Source organism: Oncorhynchus mykiss, chromosome 24 (genome assembly GCF_057628025.1).
Source record: "Oncorhynchus mykiss isolate SJ-2025 chromosome 24, ASM5762802v1, whole genome shotgun sequence".
NCBI lineage: Eukaryota > Metazoa > Chordata > Actinopteri > Salmoniformes > Salmonidae > Oncorhynchus > Oncorhynchus mykiss.
Genome location: NC_143045.1, coordinates 2,794,202 through 2,816,909, shown reverse-complemented (window position 1 = coordinate 2,816,909; position 22,708 = coordinate 2,794,202). Strand labels below are relative to the sequence as shown.

The following is a 22,708-nucleotide window of genomic DNA, read 5'->3' as shown; positions in this document are numbered from 1 at the left end:
GCATTTTTCTTTATTTTTCTTTATTTCTTTCTTTCTCTATGTACAAATATGCAGTGAATTCAGAAAGTACTCATACACCTTGACTTATTCCACATTTTGTTGTTACGGACTGAAATAAAAACATTTTTAGATTTCTTTGCAAATGTATTGAAAATTAAATACAGAAATATTTAATTTACATACAGTACCAGTCAAAAGTTAACACATAACTACTCATTATAGGGTTTTTATTTTTACCAATTGAGATAGTTTGGGATGAGTTGGACAGCAGAGTGAAGGAAAAGCAGCCAACAAGTGCTCAGCATACTCCTTCAAGACTGTTGGAAAAGCATTCCAGGTGAATCTGGTTGAGAGAATGTCAAGGCAGTGTCATCAAGGCAAAGGGTGGCTTTGAAGAATCGCAAATATAAAATATATTTAGATTTGTTTAACACTTTATTGGTTACTACGTGATTCCATATGTGTTATTTCATAGTTGTGATGTCTTCACTATTATTATTCTACAATGTAGAAAATAGTAATAATAAAGAAAAAACATGAGTAGGTTTCTCCAAACTGTTGACTGGTACTGTAAGTATTCACACCCCTGAGTCAATACATGTTAGAATCACCTTTGGCAGTGATTACAGCTGAGTCTCTTTCTGGGTAAATCTCGAAGAGCTTTGCACACCAAGATCGTACAATATTGTTCCTTTCAAAATTCTTCAAGCGCCGTCAAGTTGGTTGTCGATCCTTCCTAGACAGCCATTTTCAAGTCTTGCCATAGATATTCAAGATGATTTAAGTCAAAACTAAGTAGGTTACTCAGGAATATTCAATGACGTCTTGGAAAGCAGCGTATTTATACTCCAGTGTATATTTGGCCTTGTGTTATACAGTGGTTTCTCCTTTAAAAATTGCGCACTTACACCGCAGGACTTGGAGGTCATTTGTGGTTTAGTACGGTACCCTGCGTCACCACTTCATTACTCCAGACCAGAGCAAGGGGGAGTTAGAGTACTGATTATGCATTTGGGTCCTACTGTGTCTCTAACTGACAACGAATGGGTGACAAAAAAAACTAAATAGAAACTGAGAATTGTGCACGACTTCAGTATTACTTACTAAAACTGTTGTTACACTAAGGTTTTTATTATTTTATTTTGTTAGGATTATTTTGGTTTTACTGTAGTAGTGTAGGCCACTCTCGACCAGTCATGTTGTACAGCGCCTGTTGTGTTGCAACAGTTGCTGGCTCAATATCCGTGCCGCCCTTGACTGGGCAACCCATGAGATGATTGTAGGTTCTTGGTTTCTCTCCCTCTAAAAACAGAAATAAATCATTCAAAATAACAAACTGGTATTTATTTACAAATTAGTAACAATGTCTCACCCCATGTTCAAGAATGGCCTTATTCTCGCTCCTTTTACGTTATTTGAAAATGAAATAATCTCAAAGATGTTAGTTTTTAAACAAAGCGATTATTATAATTGTTAGTTTTCATTCACAATTATATTAAAGCCTGTTGGATATTCTCACAGATATGTTATTAACCCTGTTATTTGCAGGATAATATATATTGGTCATATTGTCTATGGCTCCCGAGTGGCATATTGTTCATGGCTATTGTCCTGCTGACTGAACCAAGTTTTCTTAAGATTTTGCCTGTGCTTTGCTCTATTCCGTTTAATTTTATGTCAAAAAAGCTCCCTAGTTCTTGCCGATGATAAGCATACCCATGCAGCCACCACCACCATTTTTTTTAAATATGAAGAGTGGTACTCAGTGATGTGGTGCGCTGGATTTGACCCAAACATAACGCTTTGTATTCAGGATATGAAATACATTTTTTTTGACGAATGTCTAGCATTTGTTCCAGTTTTAATTTAGTGCCTTATTGCAAACAGGATGCATTTTTTTGAATATGTTTTATTCTTCACAGACTTTCATCTTTTCACTCTGTCATTTAGGTTAGTATTGTGGATTAACTACAATGTTGTTGATCCATCCTCAGTTTTCTACAATCACAGCCTAAATTGTCTCCAATCACAGCCTTTAAACTCTGCAACGGTTTTAAAGTCACCATTGACCTTATGTTGAAATCCCTGAGCAGTTTTCTTCCACACCATTAACTGAGTTAGGAAGGACACCGGTATCTTTGTAGTACCTGGGTGTATTGATACACCATCCAAAGTGTAATTAATAACTTTACCATACTCAAAGGGATATTCAATGTCTACTTTTTATTTTACCCATCTACCATTTCGTCTTTACAAGGCATTGGAAAACCTCCCTGGTCCTTGAGGGTGAATCTGTGTTTGAAATTCACTGCTCGACTGAGGGACCTTGCAGATAATTGCATGTGTGGGGTACAGAGATGAAGCAGTCATTCAAAAATCATGTTAAACACTATTGCACACAGAGGGAGACAGTGCAACTTATTATGTGACTTGTTAAGCAACATTTTTACTCCTAAACTTATTTAAGATTGAATACTGACTCAAAACATTTCAGCTTTTCATTTTTAACTCATTTGTAAACATTTCTAAAAACAAAATACCAATTTGACATTATGGGGTATTGTGTGTAGGCCAGTGACACAACATTTCCATTTCAAATTCAGGCTTCAACAACAATGTGGAAAAAGTCAAGGGGTGTGAATACTTTCTGAAGGCACTGTCCACAAATTCATATTTCTGAACAAAATCAATGGCACACGTAAAGGGTTAAAGAAACTAGAAATGTTTAGGCATTGTCATCAATCTCCATTGTTAATCCATAAATTTGGAAAAATGAGGCAAAGCTGCGGAAGGTTGCGAGTCGCTTTGATACCGCTGAGACCGCCTGCCAATCTGGTCTGGTGGCCACAAGGCGCGTTGCCGCTGGACTCCATAGCTCTACCCCTCCAGTCATGAAGGACTACAGTTTCCTATCAATCTGAACCGTAACCCCAAAGAGGCCTATTCAATGCACTGCACAGGATGAAAACAGACTCTGAGTCCAACCAAGCTGCAGGGGTCCGATAAAGTCATTAGCATTCAACTCATCCCCCCCCCCCCCCCCCTCAACCCCTTATACTTACTCCCTAAGTGGAATTAGTGACTGTATGAGTTACCATCTCATAAAATAATGTACACCACAACCAAACACACAGGCGTGGACAGACAGACACAGACCAACACATAGACCCAGAATAAACAGACAAATAGACTCACAGAGACACAGACTAGGCTTGGGTGGTATACTGTATATCAAGGTATTTGGAAATAGCTACAGGATGTTTTTTCTAAGAGCGCCAATACCGTTGAAACTATTTGTTTGAAGTTTTTTTTATACATTTGAAACTACTTTTTTAAGTAAATACCTGCAGTCAACTTGTGCAATAGGAGATAAAGCAAACTGCATTCTTTGTTTATTTCTAGTCCCATTATGAAGCTTACCGGTAGTCACCAGTCACATTATTTGTTTACAAGCACACAAAGGTGAGAGACCATGGCATTGTGAGTCACTCACTGTTGTGCAGCACCCACCAGGTGATCTAGTTACAGTATGGAATTCACAACTAAATGTTTGCAAGCTAGATATCTTATAACTATTAAGTTAACTGTCTAAAATGTGCTAAATGTTCTACAGTGCTAAATTAGTAGCTAATTATCTAGTGGTTAGCTTCTTGCAAAATCAAGCTTCTCTTGGTAACAGCAGAGAATCCCCCTCCTGGATCAAGAGCCTTGCTATCTAATATTTGTTTTGTGTGTGCAGCAAACTGTGAGTAGCATTTTTTACTTACTTGTCTGTCCTGCAAATAGTTTGTCAGAGACTGTGTAACATTTTCGCTATGGGATTTCACATGTACTTGTCAGCATGGCTAATCTTCAGATTACAGAGGCTAAGTGACGTTTGAAAACCGGGCCCCTTGTGTTCAGTTCCGGTAATACCAAATATCACAGGATGGCACAATGTCGGTATGGAGGTATCTGAAAACCCCCCAAGCATAACCAGACCAAAACATAGAAACATAATACACAAACAAATACACTCACATAGACACAGACCCACACAGACACAGAATACACAGACAAATAGATAAGCGCATACAGAACAAACAGAACATGTGAGGAATTAATATCTGTCCCTAGCTTGGGAACAGCAGCACAGCAACACTCACAGGGAGACATGTTTCTTCAACATCTGGCCTGATCAAAGTAACAGGGAGGAACCTGGGTTGGCCACTTCAACGCATGGTTAGGTCGGCTCGTTTTGTCATCACGACAGCCAAGAGATCAGAGATTATTATTAACTCGGGGATCTGTCAACTCAGTGGGGGAATATCTGTCTCTGGTTGTTTACCTTAGTGTGTACGCATGGTGTTGTGAAATTAAAAACGGTACACTGATTGAAGTGTAATGTATCAGGGAGTGGTGTGTACTTGTGTGTGTTTGTGTGCTTGTCTGTGTGATAGCGAGTGTGTGTGCAGTGCGTTCGGAAAGTATTCAGACCCTTTGACTTTTTCCACATTTTGTTACGTTAAAGCCTTATTCTAAAATTGATTAAATATAACATGTTCCTCATCATTGTACACACAATACCCCATAATGACATAAGTACTGTACATACATTTACATAAGTATTCAGACCCTTTGCTGTGAGACTCGAAATAGAGCTCGGGTGCATCCTGCTTCCATTGATCATCCTTGACATGTTTCTACAACTTGATTGGAGTCCACCTGTGGTAAATTCTATTGATTGGACATGATTTGGAAAGGCACACTTATAAAGACGCCTGTCTTTATAAGGTCCCACAGTTGACAGTGCATGTCAGAGCAAAAACCAAGACATGAGGTCGAAGGAATTGTCCGTAGAGCTCCGAGGCAGGATTGTGTCGAGGCACAGATCTGGGGAAGGGTACCAACAAATGTCTGCAGCATTGAAGGTCCCTCCAGCATTGAAGTGGCCTCCATCATTCTTAAATGGAAGATGTTTGGAACCACGAACTCTCTTCCTAGAGCTGGCCGCCCGGCAAAACTGAGCAATCGGGGGAGAAGGGCCTTGGTCAGGTAGATGACCAAGAACCCGATTGTTACTCTGACAGAGCTCCACAGTTCCTCTGTGGAGATGGGAGAACTGTCCAGAAGGACAACCATCTCTGCAGCACTCCACCAATCAGGCCTTTATGGTAGAGTGGCCAGATGGAAGCCACTCAGTAAAAGGCACATGACAGCTCGTTTGGAGTTTGCCAAAAGGCACCTAAAACTCTTTGGCCTGAATGCCAAGTAGCAAATTTGGAGGAAACCGGCCACCATCCCTATGGTGGTGGCAGTATGATGTAGTGGGGATATTTCTCAGCGACAGGGACTGGGAGACTAGTCAGAATCGGGGGGAAGATGAACAGAACAAAGTACAGAGATCCCTGATGAAAACCTGCTCCAGAGAACTCAGGACCTCAGACTGGGGCAAAGGTTCACCTTCCAACAGGACAACGACCCCTAAGCACAGAGCTTAAGAGGATCTGCAGAGAAGAACGGGAGAAACTCCCCAAATACAGGTATACCAAGCTTGTAGCATCATACGCAAGAGGACTCAAGGCTTTAATCACTGCCAAAAATGTTTCAAGAAAGTACTGAGTAAAGGGTCTGAATACTTATGCAAATGTGATATTTAAGTTAATTTTTTTACAAGTTTGCCAACATTTCTAAAAGTGTGTTTTTGCTTTGTCATTACGGGGTATTGTGTGTAGATTGATGAGAAAAAAAATCTATTTTAGAATAAGGCTGTAACATAACAAAAAGTGAAAAAGCGAAGGGGTCTGAATTCTTTCCAAATGCACTGTATGGGATTACATATGTGTGTGTTTCTGAACCATTTGGATAGTAAATGAAAGCTTTAACTAAAGCGATTGTTTGAGTTTTCAGGGTTTGTAAGAGCAATTCTGTTAAAAACCAATAAAGCACAAAAAACATTCATAGAGAGAGATATCAGGAGAATAGAGTGGGGTAGGGAACATAGAAAAAGAAGCATACAATGTCTTGAAGAAAAAAGAACATTGGGTTACTGGGCTTTCTATAGTAAAAGGACAGTAATTTATCACAGTTTAGTGGTGGGGCAGGAAGCAATTGGAATGAAGTGCCACAGAAAAGGAAATCTTGTGATCTGAGGAGTGAGAGGGAGAGACGGAGGGAGAGAAAGAGAGAGAGAAGCAGTGGAACGTTGCCAGGGCCCGTTGCAGGACAGAACAGACTCATTTAGGCGTCTGCAGAGCTGAATGGCAGTAGTGCTTCCTCTAGCAGTGGCTGAGGGGACGTGCCTGGCGTGTCGAGCAGTCCCTTCCTGTGGCCTGGGTCCTTAAATCAGCAGAGCCTGGCCAGGTCCTGCCAGCAGCTGCCTCAGTCTCTGCCTCTCTCCTCTCTGCCTCTCTCTCTATGCTCATTCTTGTCCACTATTTCTCTCTCTCTTTCTAGGCTCATTCTCGTCCACTATTTCTATCTCTATTTATCAAATTGTCTCTGCTCTCTTTCAGCCCTCTCCCTCTCTTTCCTCTCTCAGTCTCCCTCTTTATCCAATGTTCTCTCAATTCAATTTCAATTTAAGGGGCTTTATTGGCAAAGGAAGTGAAATAGATAGTAAACAAAAGTGAAATAAACCCTCCCAAAAATAACAGTAAACAGTTCCAAAAGAATAAAGACATTTTAAATGTCATATTATGTCTATATACAGTGTTGTAATGATGTGCAAATAGTTCAAGTACAAAGGGAAAATAAATAAAGATAAACATAGGTTGTATTTACAATGGTGTTTGTTCTTCACTGGTTTTCTTGTGGCAACAGGTAACAAATCTTGCTTCTGTGATTGCACACTTGTATTTCAACCAATAGATATGGGAGTTTATCAAAATTGGATTTCTTTTCAAATTCTTCGGCGGCCTTTCTCAAAAGCAAGGCTATGCTCACTGAGTCTGTACATAGATTTCCTTAATTTTTGGTCAGTCGCAGTGGTCAGGTATTCTGCCACTGTGTACTCTCTGTTCAGGGCCAAATGGCAGTCTAGTTTGCTCTGTTGTTTTTGTAAATTATTTCCAATGTGTCAAGTAATTATCTTTTTGTTTTCTCGTGATTTGGTTGGGTCTAATTCTGTTGCTGTCCTGGGGCTCTGTGGGGTCTGTTTGTGAACAGAGACCCAGGACCAGCTTGGTTAGGGGGCTCTTCTCCAGGTTTATTTCTCTGTAGTTGATGGCTTTGTTATGGAAGATTTAGGAATCGCTTCCTATTAGGTGGTTGTAGATTTTGATAATTAGCGGGTGTGGACTAATTCTGCTCTGCATGCATTTTTTGGGTGTTTCACATTGGACATGGAGGATATTTTTGTAAAATTCTGCATGCAATTTGGTGTTTGTTCCATTTTGTGAATTCTTGGTTAATGAGCAGACCTCAGACCTTACAACCACAAAGGGCAATGGGTTCTATAACTGAAAGTATTTTTTTGCCAGATCCTAATTGGTATGTCAAATTTTATGTTATTTTTGATGACATAGAAGGCCCTTCTTGCCTTGTCTCTCAGATCGTTCACAACTTTGTGAAAGTTACCTGTGGCGCTGGTGTTTAGGCCGAGTTATGTATATTTTTTTGTGTGCTACGGCAACGGTGTCTAGATTGAATTTGTATTTGTGGTCCTGGCAACTGGACCTTTTTTGGAACACCATTATTTTTGTCTTACTGAGATTTACTCTCAGGGCCCTGGTCTGACAGAATCAGTGCAGAAGATCTAGGTGATGATGTAGACCCTCCCTGGTTGGGGACAGAAGCATCAGATCATCAGCAAACAGTAGTCATTTGACTTCAGATTCTAATAGGGTGAGGCCGGGTGCTGAAGACTGTTATAGTGCCCTCGCCAATTTGTTGATATATATGTTGAAGAGGGTGGGGCTTAAGCTGCCTCCCTGTCTCATCTCCTGGCCCTGTGGAAAAAATGTGTTTTTTTGACAATTCTAACCACATACTTGTTGTTTGTGTACATGGATTTTATAATATCATATTTTTTATCCCCAACACCACGTTCCATCAATTTGTGTAGCAGACCCTTATGCCAAATTGACTCAAAAGCTTTATAGAAATCAATAAAGCATGAGAAGACTTTGCCTTTGTTTTGGTTGGTTTCTTTGTCAATTAGGGGGTGCAGGGTGAATACGTGGTCTGTCGTATGGTAATTTGGTAAAAAGCCATTGTTTTCACTGAGGAAATGTACGAATCTCCTATTAATGATAATGCAGAGGATTTTACTAAGGTTGCTGTTGACGCACATACAGTCGTTTTTGGGGGTCAAATTTGTCTCCACTTTGGGGTGATCAGTCCTTGGTTCCAAATATTGGGGAAGATGCCAGAGCTAAGGATGATGTTAAAGAGTTTAAGTATAGCCAATTGGAATTTGTGGTCTGTATATTTTATAATTTAATTTAGGATACCCACATGCCTTTTTAGGTTGCAGGGTTTGTATTTTGTCCTGTAGTTCATTCAATGTAATTGGAGAATGCAGCGGGTTCTGGTAGTCTGTAATAGTTGATTCTAAGATTTGTATTTGATCATGAATATGTTTTTGCTGTTTGTTCTTGTTCTTTGTTATAGAGCCAAAACCATTGGAGAAGTGGTTTATCCATACATCTACGTTTTGGATAGATAACTCTTCCTGTTGTTCTTTGTTGAGTGGTTCCAATTTTCACAAAAGAGGTTAGATTCTATGGATTCTTCAATTACATTGAGCTGAATTCTGACGTGCTGTTCCTTCTTTTTCTGTAGTGTATTTCTGAAGTTTTCTGGGTCTCTATGTTTTTGGTTGGAAAGGTTTCTCAATTTCTTTCTTAGGTTTTTGCATTCTTCATCAAACCATTTGTCATAGGTTGTCTGCTTGAAATGTTTAGATTTGATAGGGAAGCTGAAAGGTCAAATAAACTGTTTAGGTTTTCTACTGCCAAGTTTACACATTTGCTATTACAGTGAAACCTTTTGTCCCGGAAATTGTCTAGAGGGAATTTAATTTGTTGTTGCCTAATTGTATTTTGGTAGATTTCCACAAAATGTCCATTCCATCTATAGTATTTCTTAATATTATTCAGTTCCTTTGGCTTTGATGCCTCATGATTGAGCATAGCTCTGTTCAAGTAGAGTGTTATTTTTCTGTGATCTGATAGTGTGTCAGTGGACTGACTGTGAACTCTAAGAGACTGCGTTGAGGTCAGTGATAAAGTAGTCTACAGTACTACTGCCAAGAGATGAGCTATAGGTGTACCTTCCATAGAAGTCCCCTCTAAGCTTACCATTGACTATGTACATACCCAGCGTCCGACAGAGCTGCAGGAGATGTGACCCGTTTTTGTTGGTTATGTTGCCGTAGTTGTGTCTAGGGGGCAATTGGGGGAGGGAATGCTGTCAGCTCCAGGTAGGTGTTTGTCCCCCTTTGTGCTGAGGGTGCCAGGTTCGTTCCAGTTCTGGCATTTAGGTCGCCACAGACTAGTACATGTCCCTAAGCCTGGAAATTGTTGATCTCCCCCTCTAGGATGGAGAAGCTGTCTTTGTTAAAGTATGGGGATTCTATTGGTGGGATATAGTTTTTCTCTGTTGAGATAATTTCCTTATTCATTTCTAGCCAGATGTAAAATGTTTCTGTTTTGACTAATTTAATAGAGTGTGTTAGGTCTGCTCTATACCAAATTAGCATACCCCCTGATTCTTCCCTGTTTCACAAGTTTGGTAGATGGGACTACCAGCTCTCTGTAATCTAGAGGGCAACAAGTGGGTCCGTCTCCTTCATACCATGTTTCTTGTAGGATGACAATGTCTGTATTTCCAATTTCTTTGAGGAAGTCTGGGTTCCTGCTCTTTAGGCCAAAGGCAGACGACCTCAGACCTTGTATATTCCAGGATGAGAGAGTAAAAGCTTTGTGTTCCATAGTGTCTAGTGTTTTTTTGTGTGGTTTTAGGCCTAGACCATCACAGTAAGTGTGATCAGAGCATGTTGAGCATCTGATACATACCTATAAGGTCGCGGGATGGGGCTTGGGCAGGTGTAATAGTGGGGGTTGGGCCTGCTGCTCTGCTCGCGGCCTGGGCATACAGTATGTCCTGCTGTCATGTTGAGGTCCTTGTGGTGGGAAGAAGGAGCATAGGTCTGATATGTGGGGCCTATATAGGGTGTGGCCAGGGTATGCTTGGGGTGGTCTTAGCTGGTTGGGGTGTGACTGGTGATGCTCTCACTTTCCCTCTGTCTCTCTCGTTCTAGGGGAGAGGCACAAGCACCACAATCAGCCCCAGCCCCCAAAGACAGACTCCAGCCAGATACACTGACCCTTGACCCTGGCTAAAGGATCTACACTAAGTGTGTCCTTGTGGGAATCCCAAAGGTATCATACTAATGTACATTAGGTAAGCAACATGACCATGACTTTGAATCCTCCTAGCCTAGGCCAATTATAGAACACCACTAGGTGTTCATGCAGTGTACTTGTTCATGTACATTTGGTGAATAATCTTGGTCCCATGGGACATGAATGCATTTAAACTGTTTGAACCACGATGTGAATTGTGACTCAAACAATGGCAGTGAGTTTGGTGGACATGAATGCATTTAAACTGTTTGAACCACGATGTGAATTGTGACTCAAACAATGGCAGTGAGTTTGGTGGACCACAACATTGCTGGTGGTTGGTTCTCAATAGCGGAAAACACGGTAAAATGCCTACTTTTAAGAATTGCTTCCAAAGTATACTTCTGTAGCAACATTTCCATTGGTTGCAGTTTGATAACCCACTGTCCAGTGGCCATATCCAAACATCCATATCAAGCAACATATTTCAACATCGGATGAGTACTCAAAGCAAAAATATCTTCATCCCATGAAGAGTGGAATGGAATGCTGATGTGCGCTTTTAGCAAAGAACCAATAAACTGCATACAAGTAAGCACATTTCCACAAGTGCATCTAAAAAATGCAGACAGACACAGTCACTGTACTATCTCTCTCCAACTCCCCCACCAAAGATTATTTCAGTATTCAAAGAGAGTAGATATACTGTAATTAAATGGTGGGCAAATTTAATTCAGTTCCCCATTTGGGTCATAGTCGTCCAATGGTACTTCTGGAAATGGAGGCAGAAAGTAAACTAAACGCCCTGGGTAAGGAATGACAGCCATTAGCACTACATCTCACACATTTACCAGCTAAGTGTGGACAGGCAGAGATTAATGTATAAATCATAACTATTACGGTTATGGTGGAGAAATTGCAAGATTATGTTATAATGCTGTTATTGCATCAAATGGTTGTTTTATGCAACAGAATAAGGGGTTGCTAGAACGCTCATCTGTGTGTGTTCTACTGAGGATGGGCCTCTGGAAGATGTACGATGTCTTTGGGTGATACCGCATTCCAGAGCATGAGTTAATATTTCTGTTCTACAAGGTACCAGGGAGAGATGACTCCAGGGACAGACCCTGGTCTCTACACAATGAGATACTGTCTGCTGTGAATTATAAGTACCTTTCATACAAATCTTAACCGTGCGACCCATTCCATACAGCTGTTGTTTGTCGTGTAGCCTGAAGGGGGTGTATCTTGGCTATAAAATGCCTTTGTACTTTTGTCTCGGGGCTCTCAAAGAATCATCTGAGGGTGATTCGTCGACCAGCCATCATTAACATAGAGCACTCAATCGATTTACTTTATATGCGTGGGTTGTATTGACCTGCTCCCTTATTAATAAGTGTATAAAGATTTAGTTTAAGTATAACTCTGACTTGTGTGAAAAATGTGTCTCTCCTAATTTAATGGTAAAGAAATGAACCACCACACGATATATTCCTCCTCTTTCATCAAATGTTTTTACACCATTCTAAGATATAAAATACTGAATATCATGAAACGGCAGCCATTTGATGTATATGACTTTAAAAATGGCAGAGATATTACAATTTCAAATCAAAATCAAATCAAACTTTGTCACATCAGCCAAATACAGCAAGTGTAGACCTTACCATGAAATGCTTCATTACAAGCCCTTAATCAACAAAATATTTAACAAATTAACTAAAGTAAAAGATAATATAAAGTAACACAATAAATAACAATAACGAGGCTATATACAGGGGGTACCGGTACCGAGTCAGTGCGCGGGGGTACAGGTTAGTTGAGGTAATCTGTACATGTAGGTAGGGGTGAAGTGACTATGTATAGATAATAAACAGCAAGTAGCTGCAGTGTAAAAAACAAATGGGGGGGGGGGGGGGGGGGGGTCAATGTAAATAATCAAATAGCCAGCAGACTAATTGTTCAGCAGTCTTATGGCTTGAGGGTAGAAGCTGTTAAGGAGCCTTTTGGTCCTAGACTTGGCGCTCCGGAACCGTTTGCTGTGAGGTAACAGAGAAAATTCTCTATGACTTGGGTGACTGGAGTCTCTGAAAAATGCATGGGCCTTCCTCTGACACCGTCTATTATACAGTATAGGCCCTGGATGGCAGGAAGCTAGGCTCCAGTGATGTACTGGGCCGTACGCACTACCCTCTGTAGCGCCTTACGGTCAGATGCCAAGCAGTTGCCATACCAGGCGGTGATACAACTGGTCAGGATGCTCTTGATGGTGAAGCTGTATAACATATTGAAGATCTGGAGACCCATGCCAAATCTTTTCAGTCTCCTGAGGGGGAAAAGGTTTTGTCGTGCCCTTTTCACGACTATCTTGGTCTGTTTGGACCATGATAGTCTGTTTTTGATGTGGACACCAAGGAACTTGAAACTCTCGACCTGCTCCACTACAGCCCCGTCGATGTGAATGAGGGCCTGTACGGCCTGCCTTTTCCTGTAGTCCACAATCAGCTCCTTTGTCTTGCTCACATTGAGTGAGAGGTTGTTGTCCTGTCACCACATTTCCAGTTCTCTGACAGTCTCATCGTTGTCGGTGATCAGGTCGTTGTCAGTGACCACTGTTGTGTCAACTTATTGATGGTGTTGGAGTCGTGTTTGGCCACGCAGTCATGGGTGAACAGAGAGTACAGGAGGGGACTAAGTACACACCTCTGAGGGGTCCCAGTGTTGAGCATCAGTGTGGCAGATGTGTTGTTGCCTACACTTACCACTTGGGGGCGGCCCGTCTGGAAGTCCAGGATCCTGTTGCAGAGGGAGGTGTTTAGTCCCAGGGTCCTTAGCTTAGTGATGAGCATTGTGGGCACTATGGTGTTGAATGCTGAGCTGTAGTCAATGAACAGCATTCTCACATAGGTGTTCCTTTTGTCCGGTTGGGAAAGGGTAGTGTGGAGTGCAATTGAGATTGCGTCATCTGTGGATCTGTTGGGGCGGTATGCAAATTGGAGTGGGTCTAGGGTATCCAGGAGGATGCTGTTGATGTGAGCCATGACCAGCCTTTCAAAGCACTTCGTGGCTACCGACGTGAGTGCTACATGGCGGTATCATTTAGGCAAGTTACCTTCGCTTCCTTGGGCACAATGACTTTGGTGGTCTGCTTGAAACATGAAGGTATTACAGACTCGGTCAGGGAGAGGTTGAAAATGTCAGTGAAGACACTTGCCAGTTGGTCCGTGCTTGCTTTGAGTACATGTCCTGGTAATCCGTCTGGCCCTGTGGCTTTGTGAATGCTGACCTGTTTAAAGGTCTTGCTCACATTTGCTACCGAGAGCGTTATCACACAGTCCTCCAGAACAGCTTGTGCTCTTGTGTAAGCTTCAGTGTTGCTTGCCTGGAAGCGAGCATAAAAGGCATGTAGCTCGTCTGGTAGGCTTGTGTCACTGGGCAGCTCGCATCTGGGTTTCCCTTTGTCGTCCGTAATAGTTTTCAAGCCCTGGCACATCCGACGAGCGTCAGAGCCAGTGTAGTAGGATTCAATCTTAATCCTCTATTGACGCTTTGCTTGTTTGATGGTTCATCTGAGGGCATAACGAGATTTCTTATAGGCATCCGGATTAGTGTCCCGCTCCTTGAAAGCGGCAGCTCTAGCCTTTAGCTCGATGCAGATGTTTCCTGTAATCCATGGCTTCTGGTTGGGATATGTAAGTACGGTGACTGTGGGGACGACGTCGTCGATGCACTTATTGATGAAGCCAGTGACTGAGGTGGTATACTCCTCAATGCCATTGGATGAATCCGGGAACACATTCCAGTTTGTGCTAGCAAAACAGTCCTGTAGGGTAGCATCCGCGTCATATGACCACATCCTTATTGAGCAAGTCACTGGTACTTCCTGCTTTAGTTTTTGCTTGTAAGCAGGAATAAGGAGGATAGAATTGTCAGATTTGCCAAATGGAGGGCGGGGGAGAGCTTTGTATGCATCTCTGTGTGTGAAGGAAAGGTGGTCTAGAGTTGTTTTTCCTCTGGTTGCAAATGTAATATGCTGGTAAAAATTTGGTAAAACTGATTTAAGTTTGCCTGCATTAAAGTCCCTGGCCACGAGGAGTGCCACTTCTGGATGAGCATTTTCTTATTTGCTAAGGGCCGCGTACAGCTCATTAAGTGGGGTCTTAGTGTGTGGTGGTAAATAGACGGCTATGAATAATATAGATGAGAACTCTCTTGGTAGATAGTGTAGTTTACAGCTTATCATAAGGTACTCTACCTCAGGTGAGCAATACCTCAAGACTTCTTTAATATTAAACATTGTGCACCAGCTGTTATAGACAAATAGACACACACCCCCACCCCTCGTCTTACCAGACGTAGCTTCTCTGTTCTGCCGGTGCATGGAAAATCCCGCCAGCTCTACATTATCCGTGTCGTCGTTCAGCCACGACTCGGTGAACCATGATATTACAGTTTTTAATGTCCCGTTGGTAGGATAATCTTAAATCTTAGGTCATTAATTTTTATTTTCCAATGATTGCACATTAGCCAATGGGGCAGTGGGAGTTTAATCGCTCGTCTACGGATTCTCAGAAGGCAGCTTGACCTGCGCCCCCTTTTCCTCCATCTTTTCTTCGCGCAAATGACGGGGATTTGGACCTGTTCCCGAGAAAGCCGTATATACTTCTCGTCGGAGTTGTTAAAGAAAAAGATTCTTCCAGTCCGTGGTGAGTAATCCCAGTTCTGGTGTCCAGAAGTTATTTTCGGTCATAAGAGACGGTAGCAGCAACATTATGTACAAAATAAGTCACAAAATAAGTTACAAACAACGCAAAAAATAAATAACAAAACAGCACAGTTGGTTAGGAGCGTGTAAAACGTCAAGCCAACCTCTTCGGTGTCATCTTATCTAATACACATAAAGTTCAAATGACTTAGTTGGCAGTTCTAGTGTTTAAAAAATGTCACCTCCAGAAAAAGATGGTCACTGAACAGGCCTTTGGAGTTAGTTTCTGAAGTATCCTCAGGGAGACTGCAAAAGGTTAGACAGAGAAGAGAGCGATAATCTCACTGAAATCAGTTCAGTTCAACCTTTGCCAGACAGATCCTTCCAGTCTGTACCTTTAGCAGCCAAACCTTTTGGAACTATCCCTGGGGTAACAAGTTATTGTCTGTCAGGACATGAACCTCTGATGCAGTTCTCTTCCAATATTATGTTTGTAGATAAATGTCAAAGAAGAGTTTACTTGACTTTTATTTCCATATGGCAGTCGAATACATGGGGTATTTCCATAAAATAAAATGCATAACAACAATAGGGACAATGAAACAAGATAACTCAGGGGAATGTCTCTTGAGGATCATTGCTACAGAAGGAGAGAGATCTTGTAGAAGGCTGACAGTTTGAAATGCATAATTACAGGACTTTGTGATGGATAGCTTGTCAAAACCACTCTAACGTCAATGTAATTCCAAATGCTGTGAGGTAGTGGCTTATACTGTGTGGAAGTTAGAAGCCAGATTCCTAAATTGTAGCTTAGCAGACTAATGTTCTCCAGCATGGGAACCAATCCCTGGAGTGTCAAGAAGAGGCATTATTAAGAACTACAGAGGACACCCACAATTACAGACCTAAGATAAATATCACAAGCTAGGGGTCACCAACCGCCGAAGAACTATGTGGATATCAAGTAGGCCCAGACAATAAATAGTGCTTCAATTAACGATTTTTATTGTTATGAGGGAAGATATTTCATCTCCCCCTACTTCAGCTCCAGTGTCAGAACCACTCTCTCATTAGAAGCTCTCCGCGTGCCATAAACTAATTTATATGGTTCCTGATCATTATGAGCTAAATGCGCCAAGGGCTTCATAAAGCATCAATGTGTCTATTGATTTCAGCATGTCTCAGTTCTTTTCATTTTTCCCGGAGCTCGATTTCAGGATATTACATTCAGTTCCCAAACCTGCTGTTCACCTCCTGGCTAATAAAATGTAACCTGGCTAGAAGGTGACAGCAATTGAACCAGACGCTGAACCTGACATCGAGGCCTCGGTTGGCCCCTGGCCAGTGCCACTGCCTGAATTTTCAGTAATTTATTCATCCATAAAAATATTGCCGATGATGTCGACGGACTCATTACAATGCACTATGAAGATTCAAGAGCGGAACAGTACAGAATGAGGTATCGGTCATTTCTGATTTTACAGGTTGAAGGCAATGTTGAAGTGCCTCACATTAGATTGCAAGGACCATGGTTGTATACTAAATCAATAGTCTCTCACACACAATGTACATCGACAAGTGCACAAGCACGGCAGCAGCCTTGTGCTCCAAATAAAAAAAATCCACTCCGTCTCTGTCGTTACGGAAAAATCAATGTGGGTGAAATTGAAATCTTATCAAATCAAATTTTATTTGTCACATGCGCTGAATACAACATTTCACCTTACTGTGAAATATTTACTTACAAGCCCTTAACCAACAATGTCGTTCAAGGAATAGAGTTAAGAAAATGTTTACCAAATAAACTAAAGGAAAACATTTATAAAAAGTAACACATTTAAATAACAATAACGGAGTTTAAATGTATTTGGCTAAGGTGTATGTAAACTTCCGACTTCAACTGTGGGTCCAGGATGGCAGGAAACGTGGCCCTTGTGATGTACTGGGCCGTACGCACTACCCTCTGTAGCGCCTTACAGTCGAATGACGAGCAGTTGCCATACCAGGCGGTGATGCTCGCGATGGTGCAGCTGTAGAACTTTTTGAGGATCTTTTCAGTCTCCTGAGGGGGAAAATGTGTTGTCGTGCTCTTTCATGTCTGTATTGGTGTGTTTGGACCATAATAGTTTTTAGGTGATGTGGACACAAAATAATTTGAAATTCTCGACCCGCTCCACTACATCACGTTGATCTGAATAGGGGCGTGTTCAGCCGTCCTTTTCCTGTAGTCCTCGATCACCTCCTTTGTCTTGCCCACGTTGAAGGAGAGGTCGTTGTCCTGACACCACACTGCCAGGTCTCTGACCTGCTCCCTATATGCTGTCTAATCATTATCGGTGATCAGGCCTACCAATGTTGTGTCATCAGCAAACTTAATGATGGTGTTGGAGTCATTCTTGGCCACGCAGTCATGAGTGAACAGGGAGTACAGTAGGGGATTAAGCACACACCCCTGAGGGTCCCCTGTGTTGAGGATCAGCATGGCAGATGTGTTGTTGACTACCCTTACAACCTGGGGGTGGCCCGACAGGAAGTCCAGGATCCAGTTGCAGAGGGAGATGTATAGTCCCAGGGTCCTTAACTTAGTGATGAGCATTGTAGGCACTATGGTGTTTAACAATGAGCTGTAGTCTATGAACAGAATTCTCACATAGGTGTTCTTTTTGTCCAGGTGGGAAAGGGCAGTGTGGCCTCTTGAAAGCTCTTGTTTCCATGTTCAACACATTTCTGGAAAAAAATGGCTTTTTGATGAATGTTATAATAACAATTCATTTCAATTTTACAGACTCTAGTGAGCTTATGTCAATCTTAAATGGAATAAATGTTCATTAATTAAAGTGTTCCCTCAATGCAATCCTAATTCATTTTGTTCTTTCGTCTAGTATCTCTTAGCCTGCCCTCCTGCAGTTGTGTGGATGAAGAAGTGCGAGCTATCTGTAATCTCCATTTGACCTTGTACCCCCTTGCTCCCCTGCTCCCCCAGTGATAGGAGAAAAATGTCTACCTATTAATTTGATTGTCTCAATTGCATATTGCCTGACAGTAATTGATTTTCCTCCACTCTAATGAAAATAAAATAACCATATTTTTAATTTTATTTAGATTTCTGATATTTTTGTGTGGAACAAACAGCTGACGAAAAAGGGACGGCGGTGCATTGGTTATGTTGAGTCCGTTTCTGCTGTAAATGTGGTGAAACTTTATTGCTCCTTGTTCAAATGTAAAATGTTAATTCAAATGATGTTAACTGATGTGGCTCATGCCATGGAATGTAGTTTTTGTCAAGTCAGTTGAGTTGAATCAACAAATCACAGCACATATTGATGGGTACACTTCCTGCTTTTACTTCCTGCATTGCTCCTATGGGTACACTCGCAAAGGCTGCCAGTCCACCCATTATGGGTTTTCATTAGCTTCTATAGAAAGGCTTCTATGCCTTTCTAATCGACCTGGCCCGGGTATCCTGGAAGGACATTGACCTCATCCCGTCAGTTGAGGATGCCTGGTCTTTCTTTAAAAGTAACTTCCTCACCATTTTAGATAAGCATGCTCCGTTCAAAAAATGCAGAACTAAGAACAGATATAGCCCCTGGTTCACTCCAGACCTGACTGCCCTCGACCAGCACAAAAACATCCTGTGGCGGACTGCGCTAACATCGAATAGTCCCCGCGATATGCAACTGTTCAGGGAAGTCAGGAACCAATACACACAGTCAGTCAGGAAAGCTAAAGCCAACTTCTTCAGGCAGAAGTTTGCATCCTGTAGCTCCAACTCCAAAAAGTTCTGGGACACTGTGAAGTCCATGGAGAACAAGAGCACCTCCTCCCAGCTGCCCACTGCACTGAGACTAGGTAACATGGTCACCACCGATAAATCCATGATTATCGAAAACTTCAACAAGCATTTCTCAACGGCTGGCCATGCCTTCCGCCTGGCTACTCCAACCTCGGACAACAGCTCCCCCCCCCCCGCAGCTACTCGCCCAAGCCTCTCCAGGTTCTCCTTTACCCAAATCCAGATAGCAGATGTCCTGAAAGAGCTGCAAAACCTGGACCCGTACAAATCAGCTGGGCTGGACAATCTGGACCCTCTATTCCTGAAACTATCCGCCGCCATTGTCGCAACCCCTATTACCAGCCTGTTCAACCTCTCTTTCATATCGTCTGAGATCCCCAAGGATTGGAAAGCTGCCGCAGTCATCCCCCTCTTCAAAGGGGGCGACACCCTGGACCCAAACTGTTACAGACCTATATCCATCCTGCCCTGCCTATCTAAGGTCTTCGAAAGCCAAGTCAACAAACAGGTCACTGACCATCTTGAATCCCACCGTACCTTCTCCGCTGTGCAATCTGGTTTCCGAGCCGGTCACGGGTGTACCTCAGCCACGCTCAAGGTACTAAACGATATCATAACCGCCATCGATAAAAGACAGTACTGTGCAGCCGTCTTCATAGACCTTGCCAAGGCTTTCGACTCTGTCAATCACCGTATTCTTATCGGCAGACTCAGTAGCCTCGGTTTTTCGGATGACTGCCTTGCCTGGTTCACCAATTACTTTGCAGACAGAGTTCAGTGTGTCAAATCGGAGGGCATGCTGTCCGGTCCTCTGGCAGTCTCTATGGGGGTGCCACAGGGTTCAATTCTCGGGCCGACTCTTTTCTCTGTATATATCAATGATGTTTCTCATGCTGCGGGCGATTCCCTGATCCACCTCTACGCAGACGACACCATTCTATATACTTCCGGCCCGTCCTTGGACACTGTGCTATCTAACCTCCAAACGAGCTTCAATGCCATACAGCACTCCTTCCGTGGCCTCCAACTGCTCTTAAACGCTAGTAAAACCAAATGCATGCTTTTCAACCGTTCGCTGCCTGCACCCGCACGCCTGACCAGCATCACCACCCTGGATGGTTCCGACCTTGAATATGTGGACATCTATAAGTACCTAGGTGTCTGGCTAGACTCTAAACTCTCCTTCCAGACCCATATCAAACATCTCCAATCGAAAATCAAATCAAGAGTCGGCTTTCTATTCCGCAACAAAGCCTCCTTCACTCACGCCGCCAAACTTACCCTAGTAAAACTGACTATCCTACCGATCCTCGACTTCGGCGACGTCATCTACAAAATTGCTTCCAACACTCTACTCAGCAAACTGGATGCAGTTTATCACAGTGCCATCCGTTTTGTCACTAAAGCACCTTATACCACCCAACACTGCGACTTGTATGCTCTAGTCGGCTGGCCCTCACTACATATTCGTCGCCAGACCCACTGGCTCCAGGTCATCTACAAGTCCATGCTAGGTAAAGCTCCGCCTTATCTCAGTTCACTGGTTACGATGGCAACACCCATCCGTAGCACGCGCTCCAGCAGGTGTATCTCACTGATCATCCCTAAAGCCAACACCTCATTTGGCCGCCTTTCGTTCCAGTTCTCTGCTGCCTGTGACTGGAACGAATTGCAAAAATCGCTGAAGTTGGAGACTTTTATCTCCCTCACCAACTTCAAACATCTGCTATCTGAGCAGCTAACCGATCGCTGCAGCTGTACATAGTCTATTGGTAAATAGCCCACCCATTTTCACCTACCTCATCCCCATACTGTTTTTATTTATTTATTTTTATTTTTCTGCTCTTTTGCACACCAATATCTCTACCTGTACATAACCATCTGATCATTTATCACTCCAGTGTTAATCTGCATAATTGTAATTATTTGCCTACCTCATGCCTTTTGCACACAATGTATATATAGACTCCCCTTTTTTTCTACTGTGTTATTGACTTGTTAATTGTTTACTCCATGTGTAACTCTGTGTTGTCTGTTCACACTGCTATGCCTTATCTTGGCCAGGTCGCAGTTGCAAATGAGAACTTGTTCTCAACTAGCCTACCTGGTTAAATAAAGGTGAAATAAAAAAAATAAAAAAATAAAACAAAGTCAGAATCCACAGGTACAAAGTCAAAATTGGCTACAATAATATGCTTTCTGGTCTTAATTTAAAGGCACAGTGCAGTCAAAATTTTGATTTTTCTGTGTTTTATGTACGTACTCTGCCAGTCAAAAGTTTGGACACACCTACTCATTAAAGGGTTTTTCTTTATTTGTACTATTTTCCTCATTGTGGAATAATAGTGAAGACATCAAAACTACGAGATAACATATTGAATCATGTAATAAGCTAAAAAGTGTTAAACAAATCAAAATATATTTTAGATTCTTCAAAATAGCCACCCCTTGACTCGATGACAGTTTTGCACACTCTTGGCATTCTTTCAACCAGCTTCACCTGGAATGCTATTCCAATAGTCTTGAAGGAGTTTCCACATATGCTGAGCATACCATCACTCTCCTTCTTGGTCAAATACAGCCTGGAGGTGTGTTTTGGGTCATTGTCCTGTTGAAAAACAATTGAGAGTAAGCGCAAACCAGATGGGATGGCGTATCACCGCAGAATGTTGTGGTAGCCATGCTGGTTAAGTGTGCCGTGAATTCTAAATAAATCACAGACAGTGTCACCAGCAAAGCACCCCCACACTATCACACCTTCTCCTCCATGCTTCACGGTGGGAACCACACAAAAATAGTTCCAGGTGACTACCTCATGAAGATGGTTGAGAGAATAACAAGAGTGTGAAAAGCTGTCATCAAGGCAAAGGGTGGCTACTTTGAAGAATCTAAAATCTCTAAAATGTCAACAAGCCAAAACAGAGCTTCTTAAAACTTCTTACGGCTTGAATCCCGCTAACGGGATAGATATGACAACAGCCAGTGAAAGTGCAGGGAGCCAAATTCAAAACAACAGAAATCTCATAGATAAACTCCTCAAACATACAAGTATTTTACACCATTTTAAAGATAAACTTGTTGTTCATCCCACCACAGTGTCCGATTTCAAAAAGGCTTTACGACGAAAGCACACCAAACGATTATGTTAGGTCTGCACCTAGTCACAGAAAAACACAGCCATTTTTCCAGCCAAAGAGAGGAGTCAAAAAAAGCAGAAATAGAGATGAAATGAATCACTAACCTTTGATGATCTTCATCAGATGACACTCATAGGACTTCATGTTACACAATACATGTATGTTTTGTTCGATAGAGTTCATATACAAAAATCAGAGTTTACATTGGCGCGTTATGTTCAGTAGTTCCAAAACATCTGGTGATTTTGCAGAGAGCCACATCAATTTACAGAAATACTCATAATAAACATGGATAAAAGATACAACTATTATGCATGGAATTATAGATACACTTCTCTTTAATGCGAGCGCTGTGTCAGATTTCAAAAAAGCTTTATCGAAAAAGCACACCATGCAATAATCTGAGTACAGCGCTCAGACAACAAATTAAGCCATACAGATATCCGCCATGTTGTGGAGTCAACAGACGTCAGAAATCACATTATAAATATTCACTTACCTTTGATGATCTTTATCAGAATACACTCCCAGGAATCCCAGTTCCACAATATATGTTGTGATTTGTTCGAGTCCATCATTTCTGTCCAAATAACTCCTTTTTGTTCGCACGTTTAGCCCATTAATCCAAATACATGACGTGCAGGCCAGAAAAGTCAAAAAGTTCCGTTACAGTCTGTAGAAAATGTCAAACGAAGTATAGAATCGATCTTTAGGATGTTTTTAACATCAGAAATGCAATGGA

General features: G+C 42.0%; 1 protein-coding gene and 1 pseudogene across 1 annotated transcript in view; one reads left to right on the top strand and one right to left on the bottom strand.

Moving 5' to 3' along the window:
- LOC149972332 (uncharacterized) overlaps nt 1–22,708 on the top strand; it is a 180,095-nt pseudogene that overhangs the window by 52,566 nt on the left and 104,821 nt on the right.
- Nucleotides 1–22,708, bottom strand: part of LOC110503540 (glutamate receptor ionotropic, kainate 4-like) — a 433,335-nt gene that overhangs the window by 324,208 nt on the left and 86,419 nt on the right. The gene's annotated exons all lie outside the window — the stretch shown is intronic.